The sequence below is a fragment of the Arvicanthis niloticus genome, chromosome 19 (assembly GCF_011762505.2).
Source record: "Arvicanthis niloticus isolate mArvNil1 chromosome 19, mArvNil1.pat.X, whole genome shotgun sequence".
Classification (NCBI taxonomy): domain Eukaryota; kingdom Metazoa; phylum Chordata; class Mammalia; order Rodentia; family Muridae; genus Arvicanthis; species Arvicanthis niloticus.
The window spans coordinates 46,457,174-46,473,833 of record NC_047676.1 but is presented as its reverse complement, the minus strand read 5'-3'; positions in this window follow the sequence as shown (position 1 = coordinate 46,473,833).

Here is a 16,660-nt window from a genome sequence, read left to right as displayed (position 1 = left end):
ACAAGACCATCTGCATGTATCACTCCAGAACTTGTACCTCATTCTGCAATGTATTTTGGGAATCTGGAGAAATACACGCTTTCTGACATTGAAGTTAGCTAGCTGCCTTGTTAGGAAGTTACTCCTCCGGTGTAAGGAGGGTGATGGACCGTAGTCTGTAGTTTACTAGTTCTACTTGTGACATTTTGATGGCTGGTCCTATGATATGGAGCTTCATTCAGCCCCTGTCTCAACAGTGGAGAAAGGACACACAAACAGGGCTATTTTCTTGTTCTGGGCAAGCCTTGGGTGTTTCGTCATCGTGGAGAATTGTTTTCCTTCAACTCTTAAATGCTTCCTAAGTCACTCAGGAAGAGGGTGAAGCTGAGTTAGATGAACAGTTAGGGACTCTAAAAGATAAACATCATGGGAACAGGGGGAATTTTAAGAAGATTGTCCTGTGCTTGGTGACCCACAGGAGCCATGGTGTGAAAAAAAAAAGGGTGCATGCTGCTGCTTCTATGCAATTTGCATGCTCCCCAGTTCTGAATGGCTTGGCCATCTGTTATATTCCTCAAATACAGTGACACTGGCATATTATATTCTCACACAATTGTGGGGAACTGCAGTAATTATTTTAACAGAGTTAATTTTGCTTTCTTGATATTACAGCCTTCTGGATTCATTGAGTGCATATTTCTAAAACAGTATACAAATGAGAATTCAAGTGTTTTAAGCAATTCATTCCAACAGGATTAAGTATCAGAACTCAAGTTGTATTAGAGTTAGCAAGCTAACTAGAGTTCATGTCACAATTGTCAAACTCATTTTATACTAAGCAATGTAGTCATTTTCGTCTATGTATTGTTATCGAGCAAGTTAGCAGATAATGTACCACCTGGATGAATTCTTGCGAATATTCTGGACATGTAGGTGACCTGAAAGTAGGATAAATTCAAAAGCAAACCGACCCCAAAGTTATCTCATCTCCCACTTGCACTTTTCTGCCTACCCCTCTCCTGTTCTCATAAATATCTAGTTGGCATGTCTAGTAGCCAGAGACTTTGCAGTTGGAGTTGCTTGAGCTTTGCAGAGAAGTAGCCCAGTTATCTTAGCATGCTTCGAACCCCTTGATTCAGCATGTCTGGCTGTCTTTCTCAGATTAGTGGGATTTCCTGGTCCTTTTGTTCACCGCGCTCCATGAGAACATGGAGAAACAACTTTGCTTTATCCCACTCTGCAGGTTTGCGGACAGGTAGAGCATAGTGGCAGAATACAGCCTGAGAGCCCAGGGGCATGACTCACCTCAGACTTCCCATATTGATTCCACAAACTCAGGTTTGATAGTTAAGAGCAGCACCAGTAGCCACAGTGACAAAGAAATGGGTAAAATCAGCTTTAATGACATACTTTGTTAATCCAAAATATCCAAAATATCATTATTCCCATTTTTAGTCAATATAAGGTATGAACAAGACACTAAAACCAGGCATGGGAAACCTGATGTCTGCTTTGCACTCTCAGCATGATCCTTTGGGGCTGGCAATACTTGAAGTGCCCACTAGGCACATGGTCACTGATTAGTTGAACCAAATGGCAGAAGTAAGGCCTTCAACCCTCTGGACAGTTTTCTTGGGATCTCAGGAGGCTGCAGATGGAAGATGTGGAAAAGCCTGCTTACAAATGTGTGTACTGTGTGTTCATGTGACTTGTTTATCTTTGCAGTAATACGAATAACTATTCCATCCTGTATGCCTACTTATGTAATTAATTAGCATTTATAGAGCAGTTTATGTTTGCAGAGTGCTTTATTGATGTAGTTGCCAGTATATTTATCTACTTCCATGTTTATACTTTTCTATACGCCTACCTGTGCTAATTACTGCTATAATTACTGAAGTTATAGAAGACTACAACTCATAGTTGCCTTCAAGAGCACCAGCAACTATTTTAATAACAACAATAAATTTTATCTTCGCTTTCTACCATCTCCCTGTTTCACAAAGAAATTTTATACCTCCATCCAGTATTCTCTAAGTCCTTGCTCTGCCTAAGAGTGAAAGAAAATACATTTAAAAGCAATTTGGTAATTGTCTTTCCCCCTTTGTCAGCTTAAATTTTGTGTGAATGTGATAGAAATTGAATGTCGTATCTCATAAAAACAGCTTCAAAATACACAGCCTTCCACCATGAAAAGAATAATTACAAATAACGACATCACTGTCAAAGAAGGCTGTCTTGTTATTGAGTGTCATTTCCCAATAATCATCTAAAATTTGTGTTTTGTATGTATGTGTGTGCATGCATGTGTGTGTATAGATACACATACATATATTCATATTCATGTGGAGGTCAGATGTTGATGTCAGGCTTCTTCCTTTATAGTTTTCCACTTACTCCTTAAGACAGGGTTTCTTACTGAGCCTAGAGCTCACAATGGCTAGGCCAGCTGACCAGCAAGCTCCAGGCATCCTTCTACCACTGCCTCCCAAGTGCTAAGAGTACAAGCACATGGCCAGCCTGTTTTTAATGTAACTGATAGGGATTCAGTCTTAGGGGTTTGTGCCCACACAGCAAATAACTTTATCCATTGAATCGTCTTCGCAATCTTTCATCTAAAATGACAAACTGTAGAGCCTGTAAGCAGGAGGGTAGTAAGAATGCATAGGTAGATGCCAGAGTACCATGTTTGGACACTCAGGTCACATGATGTCACAGCTGGCTCTCTGAGGATGGGAGCTGAGGCACAAAGAATGTGAAGCAATGGGAGCTTGAATCAGCAGTCCTGAGGAAGGAGAAACGGATTTGTGATGTAGTTGGGAAACTTTGACCTTACCCATTTCTTTCCCCATCACCCCCCCCCTCCTCCCAAATCAATAACGAGGGAAAATTACAGTGTTCCAATTCATTCCAAGGTTCTGCAGCTCATGGTGATTGGAAATACCAGAGAGGGGAATGCTATAGATTATACAACAGAAAGAGGGAACAAAAATTTGTACAGCTACAAAATGCAGCCTGCTCCACAGCAAAACCAGGCAGCTCTTGACTACAACAGCAACACCGCCCAAGAGATTTGAGACCAACTCCCACGCCGAAGCAATTTTGTGAGCCCAATATTGGGGATTAGAGCTGAACATGAGAGATCTTACTCCACAAATCACCACATACCCACTGCTTCTGTTCCCTGCTCTGCTGTTCCCTGGAGAAAATCATTAGGGCTCTTTCTGTCTCTCTTTAAAATGGGAGCTAAATTAGTAACTTCCCACAAAGGAGTGTTTTCTTAATTACTTGCGTACAAATTACTTGACATTATTGAGTGAAAGGTATCAAGGAGAATGCAGGCTATTACCATGATTATTTTTGTTCTAATATAAAGTGGTGGGCCAGAAGCCCTTTCTATCTGTGGATTATCTTTCAGTTCTGTGATGCTTCAGGGACCGACTCCTAAGGCTCTAAACGCCATTAGTACAAGCAGCCTTTCAAGACAGATCAAGAGGGGCCAGCATTCCAGGCTGAGGTTTGCTGGGTGTGGAGCAGAAAGAACAGATTCAGGGAAGAGAATGAAAGCATGGGGGTGGCCTCATCCTAGCTGGCCAACATGTGAAAAGATTTTTTTTTTTTAACCTCCAGTTTCTTCTCATCCTGCTGGTGAGTCTCCCAGACTTAGTGGTGTAGCCTCAGGGAGGTAAAGAGGTGGAGTCCCCAGACTTTGTTACCCCCCCCCCCCACCACAGAACTACATTGCCATGTGTTCTGCAAAACCAAATGACAGGCATAAAAAGTAAACATAGAGAGTTCAAGGGTAGCTTGGTCTAAATAATGAGTTCCAGGCCAGCTAGGGCTAGGTATTAATACTTTGTCCCACTAAATCCCACCACCACCACCACCACCACCACCACCATCACCACCACCACCACCACCACCATCACCACCACCACCACCACCACCACCATCACCACCACCACCACCACCACCACCACCACCACCACCACCACCATCACCACCACCACCACCACCACCATCACCACCACCACCACCACCACCACCACCATCACCACCACCACCACCACCACCACCATCACCACCATCATCACCACCACCACCATCACCACCACCATCACCACCATCACCACCACCACCACCACCATCACCACCACCACCATCACCACCACCACCACCACCACCACCACCACCACCACCACCACCACCGCCAGTGATAAAAAACAAACATGCACTGGTACAGTGTAGCATTCCTAGAGATGAGGGACAGCTTTCCCTAAGCTATGGCTAAGCGTATGTGGAAAGAGGGACACGAGAGAGAGAACTTTTCAGGTTGGTACAAGAATTGTGGTTTGCTTTGAAGTACCAGAGCCAGGTCAATACCACTGTAGATACCAGTTATTTCAAAGAGTGAGTGTTGATCTGGCAGAGGGCTCAGGGGCAGCCTAATCTGCTTAGGGAGTGTGAGCTTCCAGTGTTGACCCTGATTGGCTCTGGCATTTCTGAAGCACGCTGTGATGATGTCATGAAGGATGCAGAGGCAGGAGAAAGTGACAAAATTGGGTGGTGATTTTTGGGTGGTGGTAAAGCAATGCCTTGAATGCGTTCCACAGATTTTTTTTCCTTTTTTTTTTTTTAAATCAAAACATTTATTCTGCCAGAGGTAAGACTTCAGGATGCTTTTGAATAATTAGACAAGTTCCAGTGAGACAGTTACAGAGAGGAATTCATACCCGCTGGATTTCTCCTTTATAGAGAGTGTTTATTCACTTCTCTGAGATATCTTCCTTATGAATTCCAGTGTGTTATGTTTACTATTAATGTCTTAATGATAGTGACAGGAGACTGTTTAAACCTCATTTCATGGCCAACTTTCTATATAGAAAAGCTCCCTCTCCTCCCATGTGCAATTTTCTGTCCATTCATTAATTGTACTGCTGCTCTCCCAAGTTTATTTACTGCCTCTAAATATGTACCTTAATTTACATGTCAAGTCCCACGGGGTGGCTATAAAATGTAAAATCTTATATAATAGCAGAAGCAGCCGCAAATATTTTATAACCAGGGCCGCTTCTGAATCCTAATTCCGCAGATGGCGTGAGGTTCATTTTTATAGAAGCCATTGAAAACTAATAAATGCCATCCACATCATTCAGCATTGTCAATAATCTGCCAGATTGTGTGCCCAGGGATGCTTGGGAGCAGGGCGATAGCCCAGCCCTTCCCTCTACAGCCTCCAGGTGCACAGCCACAGCTGACCTGTCCCATCCGTCTATCTGTCCGTCAGCCGCCACAGTTCTGTACAGCTAGCTCAGCAGTAAGGCCAGGCTTTTTGCATTTCTCATCAGCCAGTGGAGAGACCCCTGCATGAAGGTGATTGTTGCACAGAGCATGCAGGAGAGAGAGAGAGAGAGAGAGAGAGAGAGAGAGAGAGAGAGAGAGAGAGAGAGATGAGCTTCTTGCTCCCTAGGCATTGTATATTTGCCTTTCTCAAAAGCAATAGGGAAGCAGAGGAGGAAGAGACAGGAAGAATCCATGAGGCCAACCAGCTGGTCTGGTCCAGAAGTCATGCATTCCTTATTCTACATCCTTGTTGTAGCCGTTCTCCCCACATTTATGTGTATGTGCACACATGCTTGTGTGCACATGTGCACATGACCACCAGAGGTCAATGTCAAGTGTCTTCCTTGATTGCTTCTCTCCCTAATTTTTTGAGACAAGGTTTCTCAGTTGAACTGAAACTCACTGATTGGCCTAACCAAGCTGGCCAGCAAGCTCCCACATTCTTCCTGACTCAGTTTCCCTAGTTCTGGGATAACAGGTACTTGTCATCATGCCTGGCATTCTATATGGATATTGAAGATCCGAACTCAAGCCCTTATGCTTGTGTGGCAAGCATTTTACTGGATGAGCCCCATGTCCAGACCTTTGACATTACGACACAGAATTCACATATAATGTACATACACAGACACACACACAGGCACACACACAGACACACACACATACACACGTGCTTGCATGCATGTACACACACATGGAATGTGTTTTAAGTAAGCATATGATCTTGTGTTGAGCTTCATTCAAAGCCTTCCTTGTGCTCATGAGCCCGCAGGCCATGGGTTGGACATTCCTGTTTCACCCTTTTTCTCTATTTTACAAGATGCATTTCTTTGTATTTTGTGTGTATGGATGTATTTCTGTGTACCACATACATGCCCAGTGCCCACGGAGTTCATAAGAGGCATTAGATCCCCTGGAATTAGAGTTATGGATGCTGTGAGAAGCCATAGGGGACTGGGAACCAAACCCAGGTCTTCTGCAAAAGCAACAAGAGGTCTGAACTACTGAGCCTTTCCCTCAGTCCCCTCTCCACTGTTTCTTTTTTCTTTAATTTGGTAAAAGGATTAGAATTGGATTTAGTGAGTTTGTGATGTATGTTTGTATTCTTTCCTTTGCCAAAAGGGTCTCAGTATCCTGCTGTGTCACAGGAACCATGCAAGGTAAGTAAGCACACATATTTAGAAACTTACATTGGCCATATAAGTTATATGCTGGAGCTGGAGAGATGGCTCTGTGGTTAAGAGCACCAACTGCTCTTCCAGAGGTCCTGAGTTCAATTCCCAGCGACAACATGGTGACTCACAACCATCTGTAATGGGATCCAACGCCTTCTTCTGGTGTGTCTGAAGACAGTTACAGTGTACTTATATAAACAAACAAATAAACAAACAAACAAATAAATAAATAGTTATAAGCTGTTTTTCAAGTGACCTTGCTCCAAAGGAACTGACAGTTTAGAAGTGGCTGTTCCTGTGATAGCAGGTCATATAAGTAGAAGTGCTCTAAAGGGAGAGAGAGAAAGCTTTCTATCCTGGAAAGCCTATGGAAGAAGGTGCCTATGCATAGAGAGAGGCCTTATGGAGAGAAGGAGGCATAGCTGGCCATATAGTACCTTGAAGCAAGCTAATGCCTCCTAAAGCAGAAATCAATCCTTGCTTCTGTCAGCTCCCATAGGACCTGCTTGCCTTCTTGTAGAATTCTCTTTGCTTTTCTTTTTTTACCACCTTTTCTTTGAGCTGGATTTTGTCTGGATGCAAATGCAAAAGGAGCAAGAAAGTCACCTGGTGTTCAGCAACCTTGGGAGATGCTGTGATGAGGCCGGCCTGAGCAGTGAATGGCGCATCAGGTAGGCTGCATGAGAGACACTGGCTTAGAGATGCCAGAGAACAGCTGGGGCCAAAGCAGCTGCGATGGAGAGGGACAAATAAATGCCTCAAGAACATTTTCCAGGTCTAACATAGGGGCTGCAAGTGCACCCAACACTGGCTGTTTTCTCTCTTCTTTTTTAGCAGTTTAAGGCTTAACAGCTAAGATTGCAGTGGCTGTGTCTGGTGGCACGGACCTCTGGTCCCAGCACAGGAGAGGCTGAGACAGGCAGATCATGACTTTGAGCCAACTGGGGCTATCTAGTGAAACCCTTTCTCAAAATTAACAAACACACATGGAACATTGACAAAAGTCTTCTGGGAACAAGATAGCCTCCTGCTTTCCTTCCAAGGGCATTTGGAGTCAGGGGGGTGCACTCAATAATGAATGGTTTCATCTTATAGCACTGGTAGGTAGGGTGGGTAACTGTCAAAGGAAGAAGGTCCCACACTAGAGAGCAGCTCCTAGTACTTTACCACCGTGATGGGAATGAAAGGAACCAAGAGTCCAGGACACACCAAGCACCCAGAGATCCTTAGGAACTTTGTACTATCTAGAGGTTTTTTTGTAAAAGGAAACCTTGTCAGACGCTAGCATCAGAAGGCAACTGACATGCTAGGTCTCCAAGCCAGTGAGGCAGAGCCTTAATTTTAAGCTTACATAGAAGAAGCAGAGGCCCATGGGAATCTGCAGTGGACCCAAGGCATCAGGAGTCTCGAAGTGATGCAGAATAAGACATCTAGGCATGTACTTCCTGCAGCATTATTCCTGGAGGAACAGAAGACTGAAACACAGAAGACTGACCAAAAGGATGCTTCATCTGGGAGAACATAGCAGAAAACAAAACTATCAGAGCTCTACAGAGAGAAAGACAGGGCTGAGGTGAAACACTCAGTCCTGTCTGTAATCTGAGTAGCACACCAGACATTACCGCATGCAGACCGTATGTGCAATTTGGAGCAGCCAGCTGACGTTTGTTGTTGTTGGGTGTTTTTTCAAGGTAGCAACTTTACTGTATTTTAGATAATCGTCCTAGATAAGTGTCGAGTTGAAAGAGCCCAGACTGCCTTGCACATGAGGAACTTTGTCTGATGGTTGTCTTGGGGCTGTGGCTTTCCTCTACCAATGAAAAGGGCAATGCTTTGTGAAGTGAGGAGATAGGACTCTTGGAGCTAAGCAAAGGAGTCTTATTCCAACCATTGCTCTCTCTGCTTTGTCAAGTAATAGTCCAGAGAAACTCTCAAAGAGAAACAGTGCCCTGACTGACGGAAAGATGCCAGCTATTTACCATTAATGTCACTATAGGACTTTGTTCCTACATGCACACACACGGTTCCAGTAAAGGGCTGCTGACATACAGTCATAGTTAAGAGCTACGCAGTAAGATGATTGAAAATACATCGGAAAGATGGAAATCCTCAAGTACGGAGAACGTATGCAGATGGAACTGACAGAAACAAAAATGCCCATGACAGATGAAGGTAGCTGGGAAAGAGATATCCAACACCATCAACATTATTCGACATCATCAGCTGAGCATCACCGGACTTCTGCTGGGCTCATCTGTGAGGAACTATTTTCCTGAGTGCCCACCTTTCTTTATCTTTCATTATACGACATTTTGGTCTTTTTTTGTAAGTTGAAGATATTGGAGTAGATCTTGTTCAACACCAAGAGTCATGACCAAAGGCACCAACTCAAATTTTTTCTGGGAGCCATGAGATTAGAGATATGAGGAAACGTTCTAGAATTGAGATGCTTCTTTTATTTCAATTTGGAATGCTATTCAGCAGGACCATGCACTCCTGATAATGTTTCCACCCTGTCGTTTTACTGCGAGTCTGTTCAATACATATTGAACATAGGCTGTGTGTGTACTCAGCAGAAAACTTTATGAAATTTAATTATGACATTTCACAAATTCCAAAATGGAAGACAACTGTGGTCAAATTTCCTGTCTGAAAATTTGTTGGGGTCTGGGTGCTCCAGGGAGGCAATTGATTCAGGGCAGGCTGGGAGGCATTTTTAAAAAGCCACACTTGAAGCCTAGGAGAAATTGCTTTGACAATTCTAATACTCACTAAGGGGCCGTTGCTATCTGGTACCCTCTCCAGATGCACAGTGCACACCTACATGTCTGCTCAAATTTGTTCCTTCCTTCTTTTAGAAATTAATTCTTCTTGAATTTTAGTATGGCAATTCTTCTTGAATTTTAGAATTTAAAATTCTTCTTGAATTTTAGTGATTATTCATAAAATAGAAAATCTCATACGCTCATGCTTTATAGGTTATGGAACTAAATGTTAACCAGTAGAAGGTAAACAGATAGCTCACATCTCATGGCTTTATCTTTCATGTCTGAGATGCAGTTGTGAAAGCAGAAGATGGAACAGCTTCTTTATCCCCAAGAGTATAGATCAGATTTGCTCAGTGTGCAGAAAAGAAAATGGAGACCTGAAGTCAGATTATGACAGAGCTTCTGGTCATCTCGCTCACTAACAAGGTGGATGATTTGAGAATATCGTGCCATTTCTCAAGTCTTTGAACAAATCTTACAATCTTTCAAGTCTTTTGGTATCTTCTTCTATTGAAAAGGGAGAAATGGAGAGTGTTCTATCTCACAGGGCTATTATGGAGCTGTTTGAGCAACATACATTGTTTTTAAACTTTTGTAGTTTATAGTCACAACTACAGGCAAAATAAAATGTATCTGGCTCAGTGAGAACAGATACCCAGAGGGTGGTATTTCAGAAGAGAAGCTTCTCAGTTTGCTGTTCTAGGGTCTTACCTGTTCAAAAGCAATAAGATCAGGAGGGAAATCCTTTGTTACCTAGGCCCTGAGTCTGCCTGGATTGCTAGTAACCTTCCTACGATGCTGCCATTTGAGTTGCAAAGGAAAATTCTTGCTGTCATCAGCTGCAGATAGATTTCCCATTTGGGTAAATTTGATGAAGGAAATTATTCTGCCAGGAGTGGGGCAGATGTATAACAGTTGTTCTGACATCTGACAAGTTGATTGTCATGGTGGCTGTCTGTAGATCTGCATTTGTGAAGCCAAAATTGGAGACCCTAAAATCATATGGTGTCGTGTCAATTGTCTGTGTGTCTGTTCACCAGGAGTGTTATCCATTTCATTTCAGATGATTCAGTTTATTCTCCACATCACTACCAAGGTGCTCATACCCCTGATGCTTGCAGAGGCTTCTCCTTACAGGCTATGCCTGCTAACCCTTCTGCATGCATTCATGCAAAATTGAGCATCAACCAATCGGAATTTTTTCCCCAATGCCACTAAAGTGTTGCAAAGCAGAATTTGAACCATTCTTCAAGATTAGCTGTGAGTTTTCTGAAGCAAACATTAGGAAGGATTTTGCATGGTTCATAGCAAGCCCTGGCAAGGTCTCTTAAAGTAGCTGATCTCAATGAGAACAGAAAATCACTTCTGACCCCTTATCACTTTGGATTTCTTAGTTACCTCGTTCCTAAATGCTTAGACATTGCAAATAGTGTTGGCATGGGCTGTTCTACCAAGTAACCCTGTTATGGGTGGGATAAAGATGTGAAAAGCCTAAGGATAAGACCTGGAAAGGAACGTTTGACAGAGTATAAAAAGCGATAAGAAACTGAAATAAGAATGTGACTGTCACATACAACTGCCAAAGCCTCAACAGTAGGCACAGACTTTGTAGAATCTGATGACACTGTGTGCGTTGTTTTCTAAACATTCACACAGAAGCACAGAGGCTGAAATGCCTCATTACTCACATTAGAAAGATGCTAGGAGTGTGATTCTGCAAACAAGCAGAGCACCTGGCAAATTGCTGACTTGCTCTGTTGATAATTTCATAATTTACAGGCTCAAGGAAGCCTTGGGAGAACTTTGTATCTGACTCCAAGTTCTGACCAACCAGGTGGAACTGGGCCACGATCTACAAGTGACAGAAACTTTGACAGACATAGATTCCATCTTAAAGTAGTCAGGAACTTATCGTAAGACTGAGCAAAATTTCCATGAATCTTGACAAATATAAGGTAAAAGATGTATTTGTGATATCTACCTCAAGAAAACACCTCATTTTTTTTTTCACAACTGTTTAGACTATCTTAGTTCAGCCTAAAAGCAGTATGTTTATCATCTGTAACCTGAATCAGGGATGATTCTTCCCCAAGGCTACCCTGTGGCTGGAATGACTGAAAGGACCTGGACAACAAGGGCCTGACAGTAAGGGGAGGCCAGGAAAACCAATTTGTAAAGAGATGAGTGAAGTCATTGGCATGTAGTATCAGGATGTAGAAATGAGGGTAAGAAATAGAGAATCTAGATTGTGAGGCTCTGAACAACAGAAGAGTTGTATGTTTTGTGTTTTGACCGAGTTGTCAATAAATGTGTACTGGTGAGGAAGGATGAAGAGAAAGATGCCTTAGGACTGCTAAATTTCAGCCCCAATGAGGACTCACTGTATGTGACGCATGTGACGCATGTGACGCGTGTGACGCATGTGACGTATGTGACGTATGTGACGCATGTGACGCATGTGACGTATGTGACGTATGTGACACATGTGACATATGTGATGGTAGTCTACAGTTGCTGAGGTTTATCACTAACTAGTATTTATTTCCTTCTTTCATTTGAGCTGGTTGTGTATTTTTCTGTCGTTACCAAAGGAACTGGAATCTTAAATAGATGTGACCAGAGTGACTAAGCAAAAATCCACAGCCCAGATTTTGGTGTGAGGATCTCTTCCTTAAATCTCCGCTGAGCAAACGGTATTGCCTATACTTCTGTCACTTCATCCTATGCCCAGTGATTTAGAAAGCTCTACTTCCAATGGGGAAACACTTGTAATCTACCTAACAAGACACTCTGGTCACCCTGTAGTCTAAGCATGGCTCCTTTAAATGATTTTTTGCACATGACTTATCAATTGCAGTTCTACTCATCAGACAAGCATTCATGTACTGTCATTCTCCTTGACTTAGACACTGTGTTTATTAAGCTGCTTTATTTTAAGTGGAACAATCCAGAAAACCACAATTTCTCCAGTAGAAACCTTCAAAGTCCAAATAAGTCAGCTTATCTGTATTAGTGACACCAGAGTTGGACAACTCAAAATCTCTGGTTACTGAGCGCAGATAGGTGTGTCACTGAATGTTTCCTGTCCACCCTCATTCCCAAACAGAGACAGGGGGAAGGTAGTATAATTATACCATCTTTTTGTCTCCTAAGTTCTTAGATTATGTTACTTATTAATAAGAAGTTTGTGTATATCTCCTCCCCCTTCCTTTTTCTAAAAGCTTGTCCTCTTTAATGACTATTTGACTTAACCCTTCCTTATATAAAGCAACTGCATCGACTGTTCAAGATGCTAATATAGCATGTCTTGAGAATCCAACAGAATGGTTAAATGTGTAAACTATTAAGATAGTAATAGAGAATAATTCCCAACAAGGAGGTATTAATTATTTTGTTCACAATTGTTTATTCCAGGATACATTTTTGAGGCTATTATGGATGAGAGATTGTTTTCTCAATTTCTTAAAAGTAATTTTTAATTATAATAAAATTACATTGTTTTCCTCCTTCCCCTTTCTTTCTCCAACTTCTCCAATTCTCCTCCACTAGATCCCTCCCAAATTCATAGTTTCTATTTCTTGAATTGTTACACACACACACACACACACACACACACACACACACACACACAAATACAAGAGTCTGTTTAGTGTTGCTTGTATGTATATGATTTCAGATCTAACCACTTGGTATTGGATAACCAATAGGGGGAAGGAGTCATTCCTGGGCAAAACTATTTCTCCCATTTCACCATTCTTTAGTTGCCTGTAGTTCTTTGTCCAGGGGGAGCCTGAACTGTCCTTGTTCTTGATGTCCTTATTCAGGTCTTGCTTAGGCAGCCATATTGTTTAGGTATCATGGGTGCAGTTTCTCTGTCATTTCTCAGAGACATAATTTCACAGCAGGTTTCCTGGTCCTCTGGCTCTTAGAATCTTTCCACCCCTCTTCTTCTACACTACCTAAGCCTTAGGTGTAGAAGTTGTCCTGTAGATGTATACATTGAAATATTTGGCCAGTTGTGGTTGTATGTAGTGATCTCTATCTGTTGTGAAGAGAAACTTATTTGGTGAGAGGTGAAAGCTGCCCTGTGGGTATGAGGGTAAGAAATTAGAATGGAGGGATGGCAATGGGGAGATCAGAAATATTTCTTTATTATGAAAAGTATAAAGTATCTCACCTTTCCTGTTATATCTTCCGTTTTAATAAAATTTTGGATTCATTTAGAAAATGTAGATGGGGAAACGGGCCTCAATTTCCATGTCTGCAAAAATGGAGATGTCAGCCTAGCTGACAATATATGTTTCCTTTATTTCTGCTTATTATATACAATATGTTAAAAGTGAGTAAGACTGAATAGCAGCAGAAAAATGGGAGTAGGCATAGCCTCAGCTAGTGGATCTGATTAGAACTAGATGGATTTAATTTCTTTAGGAAGTAAAGAGCCCTGTAATAAGAGTTGATGCTTTCTTTGATGGCTCTTTTTAAATGGGTGAAGAAATGGCACAGTGGCTTGCCTAGATCTAATCCAACCAAACCTAAGGTGAACCCTGTTATAGGTCTTGGCTAAGATACACAAGAAAATCAGGAGTAAGAGCTGACATTTTAGCAGTCTGTGGTTCCTGTTCGTATTTTTGTTTATGATTCTCTTCAGAGCCAACTTAGTGGCCATTCACTCTCATTTCAGTTTTGATTGGCTTAGCTCATAAACATTTTATAAACTTTAGCTGAAAATACACCAATTTCTTAGTTTTGGCTGCCACCATACTATCCATATTCATTTCAAAACTCTGCTCACAGTACAATTTATTATTGAAATCAATTATAGGAAAGGTGGCACACCTTAACCTTGCAGTTATGCACATAGAAGAAAATTACGTTCTGAAATGGAAGTTTCTGGTTTCTTTGGAGATGCAGTTGTGTCATGTGATATTTTTTCTGGAGACTGTCTTATGAGAGGATACTTTGCTGAAGCTGACACATAAGAGGATATTTTGCTGAGAACAGACATGTGGTGTTTTTCTGAAGGCTGCCTAGGAAAAGGGCATGTGGTGTTTTGCTGGCATGGACCACTGAGAGGACATGTGATGTTTGGAAAGGGTACAAATATAACTCAACTGACAGTGGATGACGTTCTGTCATTGGTTCACCTTGCCACTCTTTGCTGGTCTTCATTGAGCTTTGCTGATGAGATGCGTGGCATTGGTTTACCTTGCATTCTTCACTGGTCATTGTTTGTCATCCTTTATAGAGAAAACCATACCAAGGAACTTCTCATGATATTCCAGGGGCCTTTTGCCACTTCTGTGGACTTGGGCCAATTGGCAGAGCCTGATGGTTTCCTCTGGATCAAATAGTCATTGGTGATTCGTGAATGGTGTTTGCAAGTGGATCAAGCTACCGTTGCTGATTCCTGTGAATTAAACTACTGGTATCCTGACAACAAAGATTGGAATCACCCAAAAGAACTATTTCTAAATAGGTCCACATCCCTCTATGCCCTGTTAACCTTTCCTTTCACCTCTGGTGAGCAGTGGGATAGAAGGGAAGTTATAGCATTTAAGAACCCTTGTTAAAGTAGGTTTGGGAAAATCTAAGCTTCCAGACTCCACCTCTCTGTCTCATTCTTCTCCCTCCTCTATGTCCTTTTTTTCTTCTGTTTTATCTATGCCCCACCAGCTCATATGTCTGGAACTCCTTACCTTCACTGCAGAGAAGATTTCAACCCATTACAAAGGGTATTTTAAAGGAGAATTTAGATAAGTAAGAGCTTACAGATAAAACACTGTTTGCTATGGGGAAATAAAATGGATCACCATGTTCTTCTTGGCCTAGTTACCCATGAGGGGAAGGTGCTTATGGGCTAAACACAGACACCTGTGTATAATAATGGTTTTTCTTTATTTTCTTTTGTCAGTGACTATGTGGAAGAAAGATACTTGAGTATCTGTTGGTTGGAAAATCCTATAGGCAGCTTGTATTCTCTTTGGATGCCATAGACAAGACATCCAAGCCTTGGCACCAACTCTCCTCCAACCCAACTTATATGCAATTCATTGCATCTTTTTTGGTCTCAAAGGCTCTGAGTAGAGAAGGAGACGATGCCATGGACAGGGTGTACAGCTTGGATCCAAACCCTGGAAGACAATGGAGCCCCATTGTGACTGACAGAGTGAGCCACTGGATGGCAGTGTAGGTCCATGCAGATGAAGGTAGGAAGGCCATTTGTCTTTCTTTTTAAAAGGCCATTTAAGTTTGACAGGTAATTTGGCACGTTTTGAGTTTGAGTGTGCCAAATGATTTGGCAAATATTTCACTTTCCTTTGAAAATAGGAACACCTGCTGTTGTGGCCTGCAGGAAAGTGGAGGTGGGTAGCATCTCCCTTAACTCTCTTGTTAATGCTAATTTCATAGCTGAAAAAAAATGGGTAAGAATATAGAGACAACCTATCATAATTTTCAATGTGGTACCATGCTTTGAGAAATGGCTGTAAATGTGTGTCTCTCTTGAGCCCAACCTCTGCATTCTCAGGGGGTAATCTTTTTGTCTTCACAGTGATGCTGTCCCTCTAGTAGGTATCTAGGCTGGCTCTTGGCCAGGTGGAATGAAAAGTCATGTCCTCTAGTGGTCCTCCAACCAAAAGCATTAGGAAAATCCATCCCCAATGTTTCCTTTTCTCAAGAAATCTCTGCTTTTCTCTTAGTGTGTTTAATAACCCAAGCAATATGACAGTGTCTCCTGGGCCTCTTAATCATCCCAAAGGCATTAGTTTGCTGAACATGGTGGTGACAGTGGATGTTCCATGCCTGTGGGAGAATATGGTTGAAACAGAAGGCCATTAGGCCAAGTTCCTAGCTTACCAAATTAAAGTTCATCTCTCATAGTACATGCTACTCAGAGGGATACAAATGAATAAAAGTGATGTTATCATTAGTGTAACTTTAAGTGTGATCTAATCTTTTAAAAGGTAAAGCATTTTCAGTCCTAATCACTATAGCTGACATACCTAGAGTATGATGTGGGACCACTTGCCTAGTAACATACCCATAACAGGTTAGAAATGGGCAGATTAGAGAAGAGAGATTAGCTACTCTTGTCAGTACTATGCATCAACTAGTAAGAGGAACAGTGATTGTGTCAAAACTTTTAACCTTTTGAGGGATACCAAAGAAGCATGCTATAATGGGATGACTCTGGGTTCAAATTTTGAGGAATGGCTTCTAGTCCCAAGTCCACTTAGTAGCTATGTGTCAGTACAGGCATTACTAACTCTCTAACCTGTCTTCCTATCTAAATATGGAAAAGGCAATTCAGATGAACTCCTGCAGATAGAAACCATTGGGATTCCCTTTAGTCTAGTCAGTTTCAAACATTTGCACATACTCTTGGTGTATATT